Here is a 4,989-nt window from a genome sequence, read left to right on the forward strand (position 1 = left end):
ATGCGAGCTTTATCCATAGTCTTGGATAACCACTCACACATAGACTCGGAAATGTTAAAGTTTCTACCACAGACATACACACGCACAAACACACACACACACGCACACACACACGCACAAACGCACAGACAGACAAAGTTACGATCGCATAGGCTACACTTCGTGAGCCAAAAACTAAAACCGTTTGACTGTTTGAGGGATATTCGTGTATGAAGAGGCTGCTAAAATCGGATCAAATTACATACCCGAAAGAAGTACTGCTTTTGTGCCTATTTCCTCGGGCAATGCACTCCTTTTCTTTGGAAAATGTTTTCAATAAAAATTTCCTTTTTCTTCAAACCAGGAAATTTACACATTTTCTGGAACTTACAGGAAATTTGTGAATTCCCGAATGAATTAGTAAATTTGTCAATTTACTCAAACTTTCATTAAATGTGTGAATTTACTTTCTTTCTTTCTTTCTTTATTTGGTGTTTAACGTCGTTTTCAACCACGAAGGTTATTTCACGACGGGTGAATCAGGGGGGGGGGGGGGGGGCTTTTGTATAATTTATGGTGAATATTACTTGTGTATCTTTAAAGAAGATTTGTCTTCCTAGTTTGCAATATGTTATCAAAAAATAAGATAAATTGGTGTACGAACAAAAAATTAAGTTGTGAAAATTGATATATCATTTAGTCGATCTGTCGGCCTAAACATCAAAACTGAACTACAAATGTTTCACCGAGACTGGGTTCTGTCTGACCAAATCCCGTCGACTGAGACTCTGTCTCGCTATCATGTACACATGCAGGGTCTTATTTGCCTAACACGGATTTTGGTTGTTTTAAATCAAACATATAGCATATCTATACATTTTTGGCTTCAGGAAACATTATATGGTCCATTGTTAGTTATTGATATTTCGATTTTTTTTAAAAAGCAACACTTACCTCAGGACTCAAGCTTGGTTGTGAGGTGAATATACTTGGTGCATTGCAAAATGTCCTTTTTAAAACCAAACAATAATACAATGAAACCAAGACAGCAGAAATTTTGATAGTTCTATGCGATCGCTCGCATGTAGCTACAAACTCTCCCCCGATGTTCTTTTGTCAGTGAGAGCAGAAAAATAATTAAGCTCTGAATAACAATAATACTTAATAAACTATATTCACGTCACAACAATAAGACTAACAATGACAGTAACAATAAGCAAAAACTTTATTGTTCATAAAAATGAGATTAACCGGCCTGTCAACCATATTTAAACATAGGCTTACATTACTGATAACAGACACAACAATACACGCGAAAGCAAACAAGTACCCAATAAACATGCCAGAACTGGGCCACTGCTGGCTTTTTGCTGGCAAGTTTGGTAAAGCTGGCCATAAAAAAACCAACACTGGGCCAATTATGGTTTGCCACCAAAGGCCCAGTTATGGCTTGCCATCACTGGCCCATCTCTGGCATTCCAGTAATATTGTCGGCCAGTAAAATGCCTTAATTGGCCCACTTGGCACGCCATTGATGGCCCAGTGCTTGTTTGCCAGCATTGGGCCATAGGTGGCGATTTGCTGGCAATTATAGGTGGGTTTTTGCTGGCACACCAGCAGTGGGCCAATGCTGGATTATTGCTGGCAAGAAGATCTGCGACAGCACAGCGGTATGACTTTCTCACTTGGAGTGACGTAATGTACAAACAAATGTCGAAATATCTTGACGTCACTCGTGATGATGACGCATTGTCAACTAAATCCGGCCCGCGGTGGTTCTGCAGATGTCCGGTTATTTGTTTTGCATTCAACTTCAAGGAATTTCCAAAGCACCTTCTTCGATTTCAGTATGCGTCCGATCTCCTCCGGCTAGAAGCAAGCGTGGTGAGTTTCACAAACAGTTGTGTGAGCAGGTCGTCGCAACGGCGTTAGATCTAGTATCTTCTTGTTCTTTTCCTCCGTTGTCGGTCTTTTTTTCAACTTTCTTCTGCTGGACGTTTGAGTCAGATCGCAAAATATAATAGACTTTAAGAAGTCGTCCTCTCTGTAAGAAAGAATCTGCGCGCGCGCGCGCGCGCGCGTGTGTGTGTGTGTGTGTGTGTGTGTGCGCCCGCGCGCGCGGTTGTGTGTGTGTGTGCGCCCGCGCGCGCGGTTGTGTGTGTGTGTGTGTGTGTGTGTGTGTGTGTGTGTGTGTGTGTGTGTGTGCCTTTTTCCTTTCTTTGTGTGATTGAGTTTGTTTTGTCTCTGTCAAAAGAAAAGCACCATAGGCATTACCATAAGCTTAGCCTACTTGTAACCAAACAAATTGCATCTTGTGAATGTTGACATTGAGTATACATGTGTCTATTCACTCCAGGACAAAGATTTGTGCAAGTGTCTGACTGCCCAACTGGATAAGATGCAGCTCGCCTGGGTCTCAGTTCCTGAGAGAAACGCAAGAGAGCTGTCCGAGACAACGTAAGCTTCGCAGGTTAGATCAAAATACATATTCCTGTTGACCCCTAACTTCGGCTTGGCATTTTAGTCAGTTCAGAAAATAGATTACAAGAAGTCGTCCTCTCTGTGAGAATGCCTCTGTGTGTGTATGTGTGTGTGTGTGTGTGTGTGTGTGTGTGTGTGTGTGTGTGTGCGCGCGTGTGTGTGTGCGCGTGTGTGTGTGTGAGCGCGCGCGCGTGTGTGTGCTGTTTGCTTGCATGCCTGCGTGTATGCTTGCGTTTGTTTGGTTGTTTGGTTGTGTGTGTGTGTGTGTGTGTGTGTGTGTGTGTGTGTGTGTGTGTGTGTGTGTGTGTGTGTGTGTGTGTGTGTGTGTGTGTGTGTGTGTGTGTGTGATATGGAATAATGAATTAAAACCAACAAAACTCGTTTGCTTTCATGTTTCAAGAGGTGAACGGCAGGAGGACTTGAGAGTTTCAATGGCTTACCGTAGGCTACGACGTCAGGACAAAGAAAAGAAGCGTTATCTCAACGTTGCGGATGCGAACAGAGAAATGACAGAATCAAGACAATCCTACGGAGGTTTACTGGGAAGTGAACAAGAAACATTCCTGCCTTTGGTCATCATGTCTCGAGTGTGAAATTTAGAACGCTGTACAAATAAAATAAAACAGTGAGCAACTGAAAACAAAGCGTACGTTTCTGTAATGTTTCGGTAATGAGTCGTTGCTGTTTGGAAGCTTTACATTTGTTTTGTTTTTAATATATATTACTGTATTGTTGTTGTGCCCGCTATAACTGCGTTGATGACGATATTCTGTCAAAACCACTGCCTTTACTTGCCAGATAAGTTACACGACAAATGTGATTAGCATTTCAATTGCATTTTACTGATGAATTTGATAATTACGCATATGCATATTGCTAATGTACAGCTTGACAGCATTGCCCTTTGCTTTATTTGCGCACGTCTTGCCGCCAGCATGGGTTGAAAAGTCCATTGATGTGCTGTGTTTTGTTATTGTTATTACATTCACAGTAAAAAATGACAAAACAAAGCATATTTATAGACTTCTAACAACCATCTATGGGCTAACAAGACTGTGCAGATCGAGTACATGAATAGAGCCGTCATTCTATCCGAATCAGTGGTATTGGTATATTTCCTGCAACTTATTGGCATTTTGCTGGCAATGGTAAAGACAGAAATATGGCATTTTGCCGGGCCACAACTGGCCCGGTAATTTCAGCAGGTAAAGGGCCATTAACGGAAAATATATGGAAAAAAGTGTTTTTTATATGGAACTAAAAACCTGCAAAATGCTGGCGAAATGCTGGCGAAATGCTGGCAAAATGCTGGGTTTTTGATGGCAAGCCATCAATAAGCCATCAAATAAATGATGGGTTTTTGCTGGCAAAATTCTGGCAAAATGATGGCAAGCCATCAAAAAGCCATCAAATAAATGATGGGTTTTTGCTGGCAAAATGATGGCAAGCCATCAAATAAATGATGGGTTTTTGCTGGAAAATTGCTGGCAAATTGCTGGCAAAATGATGGCAAGCCATCAAAAAGCCAGCAAATAAATGATGGGTTTTTGCTGGTAAAGTGCTGGCTTGCCAGTGATGGCCCATCAATTTGCCAATGTGCATACGGGTAATATGCCAGCATTGGGCCATAAGTGGGCCTTTGATGGCAGTAGTTCTGGCAACTGGCATTGCCATCAAAACGCCAGCAATGGCCCAGTTCTGGCATGTTTATTGGGTAAGTATGTTACAACGTAAACACATTACCTCCCAAATAAATATACGACAACCTCGACTGTCAACATAATATCACAGATTCAAAGCATCACTATGCTGTAAATACCACAGCGTGTGAGTTAGCGTGCGTTCGTGTGTGTGTGTGTGTGTGTGTGTGTGTGTTCGTGTGTGTGTGTGTGTGTGTGAGTGTGTGTGTGTGTGTGTGCGCGCGTGTGTGTGTGTGTGTGTGTGTGTGTGTGTGTGTGTGTGTGTGTGTGTGTGCCACGGTGGGTGTGTGTGTGTGTGTGTGTGTATTTGTTGTCAAACAATCTTTGACCCGGTCCTTACTATGAGACTGTATTTAAGTTTTGAAGCTTACAAATAAATTAATGAATGTGTTTATAAGAAATTCGGATAAATCGCAAGAACATATTCAAACATTATTGAATTGTATTCTTAGCTTTATCATTTCTTTAATTCAAATACTTACAGATATGTAATGTTTACTTCCAAAATTTGCTAAACATTTAAGGAAATCGGTTAATATAATAATAATAATGAACACTTATTAATCGCCCCTTCTCTGTAGAGCTCACGGCGATGTACAATAGCAACAGCATGCGGCAAACACGCACACACACACACACACACACACACACACACACACACACACACACACACACACACACACACACACAGACGCACACTAAAATACAGTTTGTGGATAACAGTATCATAAAGACTATCCTTAAAAACTCTCACCTAAAACATACATTCATAGATATACATATGACACAAAGATAAGTATATTTTCTGAATTATAAGTGTTTTTCTGTC

At 41.2% G+C, this 4,989-nt stretch overlaps 1 protein-coding gene and 1 long non-coding RNA gene across 3 annotated transcripts in view; one reads left to right on the forward strand and one right to left on the reverse strand.

Annotated features, from left to right (window-relative positions):
* LOC138978267 (uncharacterized) overlaps positions 1-1,078 on the reverse strand; it is a 23,930-nt gene extending 22,852 nt beyond the window's left edge. The window contains exon 1 of the mRNA XM_070350934.1: positions 934-1,078. The gene's annotated coding sequence lies outside the window, so the exon portion shown is untranslated. The remainder of the gene's footprint in view (positions 1-933) is intronic.
* A 218-nt stretch (positions 1,079-1,296) lies between these two features.
* On the forward strand, positions 1,297-2,984 carry LOC138978268 (uncharacterized). Of its 2 annotated transcripts, none has more exons than XR_011459625.1 (3): positions 1,297-1,863; positions 2,336-2,449; positions 2,861-2,984. It is a non-coding gene; the product is annotated as an uncharacterized lncRNA (long non-coding RNA). The 2 variants fall into 2 exon arrangements; XR_011459626.1 differs by having other exon boundaries at positions 2,336-2,436.
* Positions 2,985-4,989: the final 2,005 nt, after the last annotated feature.

The sequence above is a fragment of the Littorina saxatilis genome, linkage group LG10 (assembly GCF_037325665.1).
Source record: "Littorina saxatilis isolate snail1 linkage group LG10, US_GU_Lsax_2.0, whole genome shotgun sequence".
Lineage (NCBI taxonomy): Eukaryota > Metazoa > Mollusca > Gastropoda > Littorinimorpha > Littorinidae > Littorina > Littorina saxatilis.